The sequence below is a fragment of the Leuresthes tenuis genome, unplaced genomic scaffold (assembly GCF_036924035.1).
Source record: "Leuresthes tenuis unplaced genomic scaffold, fLeuTen1.0.hap1 SCAF_1, whole genome shotgun sequence".
Taxonomy (NCBI): Eukaryota; Metazoa; Chordata; class Actinopteri; order Atheriniformes; family Atherinopsidae; genus Leuresthes; species Leuresthes tenuis.
The window spans coordinates 43,483,586-43,496,647 of NW_027325355.1; the positions used below are offsets into that span (position 1 = coordinate 43,483,586).

General features: G+C 47.0%; 33 pseudogenes; all 33 read left to right on the forward strand.

The window, feature by feature from the left end:
* The first annotated feature begins 99 nt into the window (after positions 1-99).
* LOC140299818 (5S ribosomal RNA) lies at positions 100-218 on the forward strand (annotated as a pseudogene).
* Positions 219-487: 269 nt separating this feature from the next.
* Positions 488-606, forward strand: LOC140296360 (5S ribosomal RNA; annotated as a pseudogene).
* Positions 607-875: 269 nt separating this feature from the next.
* Positions 876-994, forward strand: LOC140292604 (5S ribosomal RNA; annotated as a pseudogene).
* A 269-nt stretch (positions 995-1,263) lies between these two features.
* LOC140304099 (5S ribosomal RNA) lies at positions 1,264-1,382 on the forward strand (annotated as a pseudogene).
* Positions 1,383-1,651: 269 nt separating this feature from the next.
* LOC140315438 (5S ribosomal RNA) lies at positions 1,652-1,770 on the forward strand (annotated as a pseudogene).
* A 269-nt stretch (positions 1,771-2,039) lies between these two features.
* LOC140287820 (5S ribosomal RNA) lies at positions 2,040-2,158 on the forward strand (annotated as a pseudogene).
* Positions 2,159-2,427: 269 nt separating this feature from the next.
* LOC140315449 (5S ribosomal RNA) lies at positions 2,428-2,546 on the forward strand (annotated as a pseudogene).
* A 269-nt stretch (positions 2,547-2,815) lies between these two features.
* Positions 2,816-2,934, forward strand: LOC140287831 (5S ribosomal RNA; annotated as a pseudogene).
* A 269-nt stretch (positions 2,935-3,203) lies between these two features.
* On the forward strand, positions 3,204-3,322 carry LOC140296401 (5S ribosomal RNA; annotated as a pseudogene).
* Positions 3,323-3,591: 269 nt separating this feature from the next.
* Positions 3,592-3,710, forward strand: LOC140292607 (5S ribosomal RNA; annotated as a pseudogene).
* Positions 3,711-3,979: 269 nt separating this feature from the next.
* On the forward strand, positions 3,980-4,098 carry LOC140315460 (5S ribosomal RNA; annotated as a pseudogene).
* Positions 4,099-4,367: 269 nt separating this feature from the next.
* LOC140291156 (5S ribosomal RNA) lies at positions 4,368-4,486 on the forward strand (annotated as a pseudogene).
* A 656-nt stretch (positions 4,487-5,142) lies between these two features.
* LOC140293888 (5S ribosomal RNA) lies at positions 5,143-5,261 on the forward strand (annotated as a pseudogene).
* A 269-nt stretch (positions 5,262-5,530) lies between these two features.
* On the forward strand, positions 5,531-5,649 carry LOC140292608 (5S ribosomal RNA; annotated as a pseudogene).
* A 269-nt stretch (positions 5,650-5,918) lies between these two features.
* LOC140300170 (5S ribosomal RNA) lies at positions 5,919-6,037 on the forward strand (annotated as a pseudogene).
* A 269-nt stretch (positions 6,038-6,306) lies between these two features.
* LOC140283239 (5S ribosomal RNA) lies at positions 6,307-6,425 on the forward strand (annotated as a pseudogene).
* A 269-nt stretch (positions 6,426-6,694) lies between these two features.
* Positions 6,695-6,813, forward strand: LOC140289118 (5S ribosomal RNA; annotated as a pseudogene).
* Positions 6,814-7,082: 269 nt separating this feature from the next.
* LOC140278965 (5S ribosomal RNA) lies at positions 7,083-7,201 on the forward strand (annotated as a pseudogene).
* A 269-nt stretch (positions 7,202-7,470) lies between these two features.
* On the forward strand, positions 7,471-7,589 carry LOC140278968 (5S ribosomal RNA; annotated as a pseudogene).
* Positions 7,590-7,858: 269 nt separating this feature from the next.
* Positions 7,859-7,977, forward strand: LOC140300509 (5S ribosomal RNA; annotated as a pseudogene).
* A 269-nt stretch (positions 7,978-8,246) lies between these two features.
* Positions 8,247-8,365, forward strand: LOC140299648 (5S ribosomal RNA; annotated as a pseudogene).
* A 269-nt stretch (positions 8,366-8,634) lies between these two features.
* On the forward strand, positions 8,635-8,753 carry LOC140288577 (5S ribosomal RNA; annotated as a pseudogene).
* A 269-nt stretch (positions 8,754-9,022) lies between these two features.
* LOC140313519 (5S ribosomal RNA) lies at positions 9,023-9,141 on the forward strand (annotated as a pseudogene).
* A 269-nt stretch (positions 9,142-9,410) lies between these two features.
* LOC140291772 (5S ribosomal RNA) lies at positions 9,411-9,529 on the forward strand (annotated as a pseudogene).
* Positions 9,530-9,798: 269 nt separating this feature from the next.
* Positions 9,799-9,917, forward strand: LOC140278972 (5S ribosomal RNA; annotated as a pseudogene).
* Positions 9,918-10,186: 269 nt separating this feature from the next.
* Positions 10,187-10,305, forward strand: LOC140300510 (5S ribosomal RNA; annotated as a pseudogene).
* A 269-nt stretch (positions 10,306-10,574) lies between these two features.
* Positions 10,575-10,693, forward strand: LOC140299649 (5S ribosomal RNA; annotated as a pseudogene).
* A 269-nt stretch (positions 10,694-10,962) lies between these two features.
* On the forward strand, positions 10,963-11,081 carry LOC140288578 (5S ribosomal RNA; annotated as a pseudogene).
* A 269-nt stretch (positions 11,082-11,350) lies between these two features.
* Positions 11,351-11,469, forward strand: LOC140313528 (5S ribosomal RNA; annotated as a pseudogene).
* A 269-nt stretch (positions 11,470-11,738) lies between these two features.
* LOC140297002 (5S ribosomal RNA) lies at positions 11,739-11,856 on the forward strand (annotated as a pseudogene).
* A 272-nt stretch (positions 11,857-12,128) lies between these two features.
* LOC140279300 (5S ribosomal RNA) lies at positions 12,129-12,247 on the forward strand (annotated as a pseudogene).
* A 269-nt stretch (positions 12,248-12,516) lies between these two features.
* LOC140291241 (5S ribosomal RNA) lies at positions 12,517-12,635 on the forward strand (annotated as a pseudogene).
* Positions 12,636-12,904: 269 nt separating this feature from the next.
* On the forward strand, positions 12,905-13,023 carry LOC140300511 (5S ribosomal RNA; annotated as a pseudogene).
* The last annotated feature ends 39 nt before the right edge of the window (positions 13,024-13,062 follow it).

A 13,062-nucleotide genomic window follows, 5' to 3' on the forward strand; every position in this document is an offset into this window, starting at 1 on the left:
GCCCACTACTTATCAGCTTTTCTCGGCAATTATCTGGTTACATAGAGGAACCGTATGATTCCAGTACCTATATAATGCACATTTGTCAGAGACATTGTTGCTTACGGCCACACCACCCTGAACATGCCCGACCTCGTCTGATCTCGGACGCCAAACAGGGTTGTACCTGGTTAGTACTTGGATGGGAGACCTCTTGGGAATACCAGGTGCTGTAAGCTTTTTCTCTTCTCTCGACCACCTGCATGTCTTTTGTTGCAACGTCTGATCACCCTGTGACACATGAGGAAGTTGGTCATCTTCAGCTGCTGCTGCTTTGTTGGCTGACACAAAGTGATCTGAGAGTCTCAGTTTCAGTTGCAGAGAATGATCACATCAGAGAAGATGATTTGCCCGCTACACATCAGCCTTTCTCGGCAATTATCTGGTTGCATAGAGGAACCGTATGATTCCAGTACCTATATAATGCACATTTGTCACAGTTATGGTTGCTTACGGCCACACCACCCTGAATATGCCCAACCTCATCTGATCTCAGAAGCCAAGGAGGTTTGGGCCTGGTTAGTACTTGGATGGTAGACATTCTGGGAATACCAGGTGCTGTAAGCTTTTTCTCTTCTCTCTACCACCTGCATGTCTTTTGTTGCAACGTCTGATCACCCTGTGACACATGAGGAAGTTGGTCATCTTCAGCTGCTGCTGCTTTGTTGGCTGACACAAAGTGATCTGAGAGTCTCAGTTTCAGTTGCAGAGAATGATCACATCAGAGAAGATGATTTGCCCGCTACACATCAGCCTTTCTCGGCAATTATCTGGTTGCATAGAGGAACCGTATGATTCCAGTACCTATATAATGCACATTTGTCAGAGACATTGTTGCTTACGGCCACACCACCCTGAATAAGCCCGACCTCGTCTGATCTCGGACGCCAAACAGGGTTGTACCTGGTTAGTACTTGGATGGGAGACAGCTTGGGAACACCAGGTGCTGTAAGCTTTTTCTCTTCTCTCTACCACCTGCATGTCTTTTGTTGCAACGTCTGATCACCCTGTGACACATGAGGAAGTTGGTCATCTTCAGCTGCTGCTGCTTTGTTGGCAGACACAAAGTGATCTGAGAGTCTCAGTTTCAGCTCGAGAGAATAATCACGTCAGGGAAGAAGATGTGCCCACTACTTATCAGCTTTTCTCGGCAATTATCTGGTTACATAGAGGAACCGTATGATTCCAGTACCTATATAATGCACATTTGTCAGAGACATTGTTGCTTACGGCCACACCACCCTGAACATGCCCGACCTCGTCTGATCTCGGACGCCAAACAGGGTTGTACCTGGTTAGTACTTGGATGGGAGACCTCTTGGGAACACCAGGTGCTGTAAGCTTTTTCTCTTCTCTCTACCACCTGCATGTCTTTTGTTGCAACGTCTGATCACCCTGTGACACATGAGGAAGTTGGTCATCTTCAGCTGCTGCTGCTTTGTTGGTAGACACGAAGTGATCTGAGAGTCTCAGTTTCAGCTGCAGAGAATAATCACATGAGGGAAGAAGATTTGCCCACTACAAGTCAGCCTTTCTCGGCAATTATCTGGTTACATAGAGGAACCGTATGATTCCAGTACCTATATAATGCACATTTGTCACAGACATTGTTGCTTACGGCCACACCACCCTGAACATGCCCGACCTCGTCTGATCTCGGTAGCCAAGGAGGGTTGGGCCTGGTTAGTACTTTAATGGGAGACTGCTTGGGAATACCAGGTGCTGTAAGCGTTTTCTCTTCTCTCTACAACCTGCATGTCTTTTGTTGCAACGTCTGATCACCCTGTGACACACGAGGAAGTTGGCCATCTTCAGCTGCTGCTGCTTTGTTGGAAGACACGAAGTGATCTGAGAGTCTCAGTTTCAACTGAAGAGAATAATGACGTCAGGGAAGAAGATGTGCCGACTACACATCAGCCTTTCTCAGCAATTATCTGGTTACATAGAGGAACCGTATGATTCCTGTAGTTATATAATGCACATTTGTCAGACACATTGTTGCTTACGGCCACACCACCCTGAACATGCCCGACCTCGTCTGATCTCGGAAGCCAAGCAGGGTTGAGCCTCCTTAGTACTTGGATGGAAGACCTCTTGGGAATACCAGGTGCTGTAAGCTTTTTCTCTTCTCTCGACCACCTGCATGTCTTTTGTTGCAACGTCTGATCACCCTGTGACACATGAGGAAGTTGGTCATCTTCAGCTGCTGCTGCTTTGTTGGCTGACACAAAGTGATCTGAGAGTCTCAGTTTCAGCTGCAGAGAATGATCACATGAGGGAAGAAGATGTGCCCACTACAAGTCAGCCTTTCTCGGCAATTATCTGGTTACATAGAGGAACCGTATGATTCCAGTACCTATATAATGCACATTTGTCACAGACATTGTTGCTTACGGCCACACCACCCTGAACATGCCCGACCTCGTCTGATCTCGGTAGCCAAGGAGGGTTGGGCCTGGTTAGTACTTTAATGGGAGACTGCTTGGGAATACCAGGTGCTGTAAGCGTTTTCTCTTCTCTCTACAACCTGCATGTCTTTTGTTGCAACGTCTGATCACCCTGTGACACACGAGGAAGTTGGCCATCTTCAGCTGCTGCTGCTTTGTTGGAAGACACGAAGTGATCTGAGAGTCTCAGTTTCAACTGAAGAGAATAATGACGTCAGGGAAGAAGATGTGCCGACTACACATCAGCCTTTCTCAGCAATTATCTGGTTACATAGAGGAACCGTATGATTCCTGTAGTTATATAATGCACATTTGTCAGACACATTGTTGCTTACGGCCACACCACCCTGAACATGCCCGACCTCGTCTGATCTCGGAAGCCAAGCAGGGTTGAGCCTCCTTAGTACTTGGATGGAAGACCTCTTGGGAATACCAGGTGCTGTAAGCTTTTTCTCTTCTCTCGACCACCTGCATGTCTTTTGTTGCAACGTCTGATCACCCTGTGACACATGAGGAAGTTGGTCATCTTCAGCTGCTGCTGCTTTGTTGGCTGACACAAAGTGATCTGAGAGTCTCAGTTTCAGTTGCAGAGAATGATCACATCAGAGAAGATGATTTGCCCGCTACACATCAGCCTTTCTCGGCAATTATCTGGTTGCATAGAGGAACCGTATGATTCCAGTACCTATATAATGCACATTTGTCACAGTTATGGTTGCTTACGGCCACACCACCCTGAATATTCCCAACCTCATCTGATCTCAGAAGCCAAGGAGGTTTGGGCCTGGTTAGTACTTGGATGGTAGACATTCTGGGAATACCAGGTGCTGTAAGCTTTTTCTCTTCTCTCTACCACCTGCATGTCTTTTGTTGCAACGTCTGATCACCCTGTGACACATGAGGAAGTTGGTCATCTTCAGCTGCTGCTGCTTTGTTGGCTGACACAAAGTGATCTGAGAGTCTCAGTTTCAGTTGCAAAGAATGATCACATCAGAGAAGATGATTTGCCCGCTACACATCAGCCTTTCTCGGCAATTATCAGGTTGCATAGAGGAACCGTATGATTCCAGTACCTATATAATGCACATTTGTCAGAGACATTGTTGCTTACGGCCACACCACCCTGAATAAGCCCGACCTCGTCTGATCTCGGACGCCAAACAGGGTTGTACCTGGTTAGTACTTGGATGGGAGACAGCTTGGGAACACCAGGTGCTGTAAGCTTTTTCTCTTCTCTCAACCACCTGCATGTCTTTTGTTGCAACGTCTGATCACCCTGTGACACATGAGGAAGTTGGTCATCTTCAGCTTCTGCTGCTTTGTTGGCAGACACGAAGTGATCTGAGAGTCTCAGTTTCAGCTGCAGAGAATGATCACATGAGGGAAGAAGATGTGCCCACTACAAGTCAGCCTTTCTCGGCAATTATCTGGTTACATAGAGGAACCGTATGATTCCAGTACCTATATAATGCACATTTGTCACAGACATTGTTGCTTACGGCCACACCACCCTGAACATGCCCGACCTCGTCTGATCTCGGTAGCCAAGGAGGGTTGGGCCTGGTTAGTACTTTAATGGGAGACTGCTTGGGAATACCAGGTGCTGTAAGCGTTTTCTCTTCTCTCTACAACCTGCATGTCTTTTGTTGCAACGTCTGATCACCCTGTGACACACGAGGAAGTTGGCCATCTTCAGCTGCTGCTGCTTTGTTGGAAGACACGAAGTGATCTGAGAGTCTCAGTTTCAACTGAAGAGAATAATCACGTCAGGGAAGAAGATGTGCCGACTACACATCAGCCTTTCTCAGCAATTATCTGGTTACATAGAGGAACCGTATGATTCCTGTAGTTATATAATGCACATTTGTCAGACACATTGTTGCTTACGGCCACACCACCCTGAACATGCCCGACCTCGTCTGATCTCGGAAGCCAAGCAGGGTTGAGCCTCCTTAGTACTTGGATGGGAGACTGCTTGGGAATACCAGGTGCTGTAAGCGTTTTCTCTTCTCTCTACAACCTGCATGTCTTTTGTTGCAACGTCTGATCACCCTGTGACACATGAGGAAGTTGGTCATATTCAGCTGCTGCTGCTTTGTTGGCTGACACAAAGTGATCTGAGAGTCTCAGTTTCAGTTGCAGAGAATGATCACATCAGAGAAGATGATTTGCCCGCTACACATCAGCCTTTCTCGGCAATTATCTGGTTGCATAGAGGAACCGTATGATTCCAGTACCTATATAATGCACATTTGTCAGAGACATTGTTGCTTACGGCCACACCACCCTGAATAAGCCCGACCTCGCCTGATCTCGGACACCAAGAAGGTTGTACCTGGTTAGTACTTGGATGGGAGACATCTTGGGAATACCAGGTGCTGTAAGCTTTTTCTCTTCTCTCTACCACCTGCATGTCTTTTGTTGCAACGTCTGATCACCCTGTGACACGTGAAGAAGTTGGTCATCTTCAGCTGCTGCTGCTTTGTTGATAGACACGAGGTGATCTGAGAGTCTCAGTTTCAGCTGAAGAGAATAATCACATCAAGGATGAAGATGAACCCACTACAAGTCAGCCTTTTTCGGCAATTATCTGGTTACACAGAGGAACTGTATGATTCCAGTACCTATATAATGCACATTTGTCACAGTTATGGTTGCTTACGGCCACACCACCCTGAATATGCCCAACCTCATCTGATCTCAGAAGCCAAGCAGGTTTGGGCCTGGTTAGTACTTGGGTGGTAGACATTCTGGGAATACCAGGTGCTGTAAGCTTTTTCTCTTCTCTCTACCACCTGCATGTCTTTTGTTGCAACGTCTGATCACCCTGTGACACATGAGGAAGTTGGTCATCTTCAGCTGCTGCTGCTTTGTTGGCTGACACAAAGTGATCTGAGAGTCTCAGTTTCAGTTGCAGAGAATGATCACATCAGAGAAGATGATTTGCCCGCTACACATCAGCCTTTCTCGGCAATTATCTGGTTGCATAGAGGAACCGTATGATTCCAGTACCTATATAATGCACATTTGTCAGAGACATTGTTGCTTACGGCCACACCACCCTGAATAAGCCCGACCTCGTCTGATCTCGGACGCCAAACAGGGTTGTACCTGGTTAGTACTTGGATGGGAGACAGCTTGGGAACACCAGGTGCTGTAAGCTTTTTCTCTTCTCTCTACCACCTGCAAGTCTTTTGTTGCAACGTCTGATCACCCTGTGACACGTGAAGAAGTTGGTCATCTTCAGCTGCTGCTGCTTTGTTGATAGACACGAGGTGATCTGAGAGTCTCATTTTCAGCTGAAGAGAATAATCACATCAAGGAGGAAGATGAACCCACTACAAGTCAGCCTTTTTCGGCAATTATCTGGTTACACAGAGGAAGTGTATGATCCCAGTACCTATATAATGCACACTTGTCACCGATATTGTTGCTTACGGCCACACCACCCTGAATAAGCCCGACCTCGTCTGATCTCGGAAGCCAAGCAGGGTTGGGCCTGGTTAGGACTTGAATGGGAGACCGCTTGGGAATACCAGGTGCTGTAAGCTTTTTCTCTTCTCTATACCACCTGCATGTCTTTTGTTGCAACGTCTGATCACCCTGTTACACATGAGGAAGTTGGTCATCTTCAGCTTCTGCTGCTTTGTTGGCAGACACGAAGTGATCTGAGAGTCTCAGTTTCAGCTGAAGAGAATAATCACATCAGGGAAGAAGATGTGCCCACTACAAGTCAGCCTTTCTCTGCAATTATCTGGTTACATAGAAGAAGTGTATGATTCCAGTACCTATATAATGCACATTTGTCACAGCTATTGTTGCTTACGGCCGCACCACCCTGAATATGCCTGACCTCGTCTGATCTTGGAAGAAAAGCAGGGTTGGGCCTGGTTAGTACTTGGATGGGAGACCACTTCGGAATACCAGGTGATGTAAGCTTCTTCTCTTCTCTCTACCACCTGCATGTCTTTTGTTGCAACGTCTGATCACCCTGTGACACATGAGGAAGTTGGTCATCTTCAGCTTCTGCTGCTTTGTTGGCAGACACGAAGTGATCTGAGAGTCTCAGTTTCAGCTGAAGAGAATGATCACATCAGAGAAGATTATATGCCCGCTACACATCAGCCTTTCTCGGCAATTATCTGGTTGCATAGAGGAACCGTATGCTTCCAGTACCTATATAATGCACATTTGTCAGAGACATTGTTGCTTACGGCCACACCACCCTGAACATGCCCGACCTCGTATGATCTCGGAAGCCAAGCAGGGTTGAGCCTGCTTAGTGCTTGGATGGGAGACTGCTTGGGAATACCAGGTGCTGTAAGCTTCTTCTCTTCTCTCTACCACCTGCATGTCTTTTGTTGCAACGTCTGATCACCCTGTGACACATGAGGAAGTTGGTCATCTTCAGCTGCTGCTGCTTTGTTGGCAGACACAAAGTGATCTGAGAGTCTCAGTTTCAGCTACAGAGAATAATCACGTCAGGGAAGAAGATGTGCCCACTACAAGTCAGCCTTTCTCTGCAATTATCTGGTTACATAGAAGAAGTGTATGATTCCAGTACCTATATAATGCACATTTGTCACAGCTATTGTTGCTTACGGCCGCACCACCCTGAATATGCCTGACCTCGTCTGATCTTGGAAGAAAAGCAGGGTTGGGCCTGGTTAGTACTTGGATGGTGGACTATCTGGGAATACCAGGTGCTGTAAGCTTCTTCTCTTCTCTCTACCACCTGCATGTCTTTTGTTGCAACGTCTGATCACCCTGTGACACATGAGGAAGTTGGTCATCTTCAGCTGCTGCTGCTTTGTTGGCAGACACAAAGTGATCTGAGAGTCTCAGTTTCAGCTACAGAGAATAATCACGTCAGGGAAGAAGATGTGCCCACTACAAGTCAGCCTTTCTCTGCAATTATCTGGTTACATAGAAGAAGTGTATGATTCCAGTACCTATATAATGCACATTTGACACAGCTATTGTTGCTTACGGCCGCACCACCCTGAATATGCCTGACCTCGTCTGATCTTGGAAGAAAAGCAGGGTTGGGCCTGGTTAGTACTTGGATGGTGGACTATCTGGGAATACCAGGTGCTGTAAGCTGATTCTCTTCTCTCTACCACCTCCATGTCTTTTGTTGCAACGTCTGATCACCCTGTGACACATGAGGAAGTTGGTCATCTTCAGCTGCTGCTGCTTTGTTGGCAGACACAAAGTGATCTGAGAGTCTCAGTTTCAGCTGCAGAGAATAATCACGTCAGGGAAGAAGATGTGCCCACTACACATCAGCCTTTCTCGGAAATGATCTGGTTGCATAGAGGAACCGTATGATTCCAGTACCTATATAATGCACATTTGTCAGAGACATTGTTGCTTACGGCCACACCACCCTGAACATACCCGACCTCGTCTGATCTCGGAAGCCAAGGAGGGTTGGGCGTGGTTAGTACTTGGATGGAAGACCTCTTGGGAATACCAGGTGCTGTAAGCTTTTTCTTTTCTCTCGACCACCTGCATGTCTTTTGTTGCAACGTCTGATCACCCTGTGACACATGAGGAAGGTGGTCATCTTCAGCTTCTGCTGCTTTGTTGGCAGACACGAAGTGATCTGAGAGTCTCAGTTTCAGCTGCAGAGAATGATCACATGAGGGAAGAAGATTTGCCCACTACAAGTCAGCCTTTCTCGGCAATTATCTGGTTACATAGAGGAACCGTATGATTCCAGTACCTATATAATGCACATTTGTCACAGACATTGTTGCTTACGGCCACACCACCCTGAACATGCCCGACCTCGTCTGATCTCGGTAGCCAAGGAGGGTTGGGCCTGGTTAGTACTTGGATGGGAGACCACTTGGGAATACCAGGAGCTGTAAGCTTTTTGTCTTCTCTCGACCACCTGCATGTCTTTTGTTGCAACGTCTGATCACCCTGTGACACATGAGGAAGTTGGTCATCTTCAGCTGCTGCTGCTTTGTTGGCAGACACGAAGTGATCTGAGAGTCTCAGTTTCAGCTGCAGAGAATGATCACATCAGGGAAGAAGATGTGCCCATAACAAGTCAGCCTTTCTCTGCAATTATCTGGTTACATAGAGGAATTGTATGATTCCAGTACCTATATAATGCACATTTGTCACAGAAATTGTTCCTTACGGCCACACCACCCTGAATAAGCCCGACCTCGTCTGATCTCGGAAGCCAAGGAGGGTTGGGCCTGGTTAGTACTTTAATGGGAGACTGCTTGGGAATACCAGGTGCTGTAAGCGTTTTCTCTTCTCTCTACAACCTGCATGTCTTTTGTTGCAACGTCTGATCACCCTGTGACACATGAGGAAGTTGGCCATCTTCAGCTGCTGCTGCTTTGTTGGAAGACACGAAGTGATCTGAGAGTCTCAGTTTCAACTGAAGAGAATAATCACGTCAGGGAAGAAGATGTGCCCACTACACATCAGCCTTTCTCAGCAATTATCTGGTTACATAGAGGAACCGTATGATTCCTGTACTTATATAATGCACTTTTGTCAGACACATTGTTGCTTACGGCCACACCACCCTGAACATACCCGACCTCGTCTGATCTCGGAAGCCAAGCAGGGTTGAACCTGCTTAGTACTTGGATGGGAGACTGCTTGGGAATACCAGGTGCTGTAAGCGTTTTCTCTTCTCTCTACAACCTGCATGTCTTTTGTTGCAACGTCTGATCACCCTGTGACACATGAGGAAGTTGGTCATCTTCAGCTGCTGCTGCTTTGTTGGCAGACACAAAGTGATCTGAGAGTCTCAGTTTCAGCTACAGAGAATAATCACGTCAGGGAAGAAGATGTGCCCACTACAAGTCAGCCTTTCTCTGCAATTATCTGGTTACATAGAAGAAGTGTATGATTCCAGTACCTATATAATGCACATTTGTCACAGCTATTGTTGCTTACGGCCGCACCACCCTGAATATGCCTGACCTCGTCTGATCTTGGAAGAAAAGCAGGGTTGGGCCTGGTTAGTGCTTGGATGGTGGACTATCTGGGAATACCAGGTGCTGTAAGCTTCTTCTCTTCTCTCTACCACCTGCATGTCTTTTGTTGCAACGTCTGATCACCCTGTGACACATGAGGAAGTTGGTCATCTTCAGCTGCTGCTGCTTTGTTGGCAGACACAAAGTGATCTGAGAGTCTCAGTTTCAGCTACAGAGAATAATCACGTCAGGGAAGAAGATGTGCCCACTACAAGTCAGCCTTTCTCTGCAATTATCTGGTTACATAGAAGAAGTGTATGATTCCAGTACCTATATAATGCACATTTGACACAGCTATTGTTGCTTACGGCCGCACCACCCTGAATATGCCTGACCTCGTCTGATCTTGGAAGAAAAGCAGGGTTGGGCCTGGTTAGTACTTGGATGGTGGACTATCTGGGAATACCAGGTGCTGTAAGCTGATTCTCTTCTCTCTACCACCTCCATGTCTTTTGTTGCAACGTCTGATCACCCTGTGACACATGAGGAAGTTGGTCATCTTCAGCTGCTGCTGCTTTGTTGGCAGACACAAAGTGATCTGAGAGTCTCAGTTTCAGCTGCAGAGAATAATCACGTCAGGGAAGAAGATGTGCCCACTACACATCAGCCTTTCTCGGAAATGATCTGGTTGCATAGAGGAACCGTATGATTCCAGTACCTATATAATGCACATTTGTCAGAGACATTGTTGCTTACGGCCACACCACCCTGAACATACCCGACCTCGTCTGATCTCGGAAGCCAAGGAGGGTTGGGCGTGGTTAGTACTTGGATGGAAGACCTCTTGGGAATACCAGGTGCTGTAAGCTTTTTCTTTTCTCTCGACCACCTGCATGTCTTTTGTTGCAACGTCTGATCACCCTGTGACACATGAGGAAGGTGGTCATCTTCAGCTTCTGCTGCTTTGTTGGCAGACACGAAGTGATCTGAGAGTCTCAGTTTCAGCTGCAGAGAATGATCACATGAGGGAAGAAGATTTGCCCACTACAAGTCAGCCTTTCTCGGCAATTATCTGGTTACATAGAGGAACCGTATGATTCCAGTACCTATATAATGCACATTTGTCACAGACATTGTTGCTTACGGCCACACCACCCTGAACATGCCCGACCTCGTCTGATCTCGGTAGCCAAGGAGGGTTGGGCCTGGTTAGTACTTGGATGGGAGACCACTTGGGAATACCAGGAGCTGTAAGCTTTTTGTCTTCTCTCGACCACCTGCATGTCTTTTGTTGCAACGTCTGATCACCCTGTGACACATGAGGAAGTTGGTCATCTTCAGCTGCTGCTGCTTTGTTGGCAGACACGAAGTGATCTGAGAGTCTCAGTTTCAGCTGCAGAGAATGATCACATCAGGGAAGAAGATGTGCCCATAACAAGTCAGCCTTTCTCTGCAATTATCTGGTTACATAGAGGAATTGTATGATTCCAGTACCTATATAATGCACATTTGTCACAGAAATTGTTCCTTACGGCCACACCACCCTGAATAAGCCCGACCTCGTCTGATCTCGGAAGCCAAGGAGGGTTGGGCCTGGTTAGTACTTTAATGGGAGACTGCTTGGGAATACCAGGTGCTGTAAGCGTTTTCTCTTCTCTCTACAACCTGCATGTCTTTTCTTGCAACGTCTGATCACCCTGTGACACATGAGGAAGTTGGCCATCTTCAGCTGCTGCTGCTTTGTTGGAAGACACGAAGTGATCTGAGAGTCTCAGTTTCAACTGAAGAGAATAATCACGTCAGGGAAGAAGATGTGCCCACTACACATCAGCCTTTCTCAGCAATTATCTGGTTACATAGAGGAACCGTATGATTCCTGTACTTATATAATGCACTTTTGTCAGACACATTGTTGCTTACGGCCACACCACCCTGAACATACCCGACCTCGTCTGATCTCGGAAGCCAAGCAGGGTTGAACCTGCTTAGTACTTGGATGGGAGACTGCTTGGGAATACCAGGTGCTGTAAGCGTTTTCTCTTCTCTCTACAACCTGCATGTCTTTTGTTGCAACGTCTGATCACCCTGTGACACATGAGGAAGTTGGTCATCTTCAGCTGCTGCTGCTTTGTTGGCTGACACAAAGTGATCTGAGAGTCTCAGTTTCGGTTGCAGAGAATGATCACATCAGAGAAGATGATTTGCCCGCTACACATCAGCCTTTCTCGGCAATTATCTGGTTGCATAGAGGAACCGTATGATTCCAATACCTATATAATGCACATTTGTCAGAGACATTGTTGCTTACGGCCACACCACCTTGAATAAGCCCGACCTCGTCTGATCTCGGACACCAAGAAGGTTGTACCTGGTTAGTACTTGGATGGGAGACAGCTTGGGAATACCAGGTGCTGTAAGCTTTTTCTCTTCTCTCTACCACCTGCATGTCTTTTGTTGCAACGTCTGATCACCCTGTGACACGTGAAGAAGTTGGTCATCTTCAGCTGCTGCTGCTTTGTTGATAGACACGAGGTGATCTGAGAGTCTCAGTTTCAGCTGAAGAGAATAATCACATCAAGGAGGAAGATGATGTGCCCACTACAAGTCAGCCTTTTTCGGCAATTATCTGGTTACACAGAGGAAGTGTATGATTCCAGTACCTATATAATGCACATTTGTCACCGATATTGTTGCTTACGGCCGCACCACCCTGAATATACCTGACCTCGTCTGATCTTGGAAGAAAAGCAGGGTTGGGCCTCGTTAGTATTTGGATGGGAGACCACTTCGGAATACGAGGTGCTGTAAGCTTTTTCTCTTCTCTGTACCACCTGCATGTCTTTTGTTGCAACGTCTGATCACCCTGTGACACATGAGGAAGTTGGTCATCTTCAGCTTCTGCTGCTTTGTTGGCAGACACAAAGTGATCTGAGAGTCTCAGTTTCAGCTCGAGAGAATAATCACGTCAGGGAAGAAGATGTGCCCACTACTTATCAGCTTTTCTCGGCAATTATCTGGTTACATAGAGGAACTGTATGATTCCAGTACCTATATAATGCACATTTGTCACAGTTATGGTTGCTTACGGCCACACCACCCTGAATATGCCTGACCACGTCTGATCTCGGAAGCCAAGCAGGTTTGGGCCTGGTTAGTACTTGGATGGTAGAATATCTGGGAATACCAGGTGCTGTAAGCTGATTCTCTTCTCTCTACCACCTGCATGTCTTTTGTTGCAACGTCTGATCACCCTGTGACACATGAGGAAGTTGGTCATCTTCAGCTGCTGCTGCTGTGTTGGCAGACACAAAGTGATCTGAGAGTCTCAGTTTCAGCTGCAGAGAATAATCACGTCAGGGCAGAAGATGTGCCCACTACACATCAGCCTTTCTCGGAAATGATCTGGTTGCATAGAGGAACCGTATGATTCCAGTACCTATATAATGCACATTTGTCAGAGACATTGTTGCTTACGGCCACACCACCCTGAACATACCCGACCTCGTCTGATCTCGGAAGCCAAGGAGGGTTGGGCGTGGTTAGTACTTGGATGGAAGACCTCTTGGGAATACCAGGTGCTGTAAGCTTTTTCTCTTCTCTCGACCACCTGCATGTCTTTTGTTGCA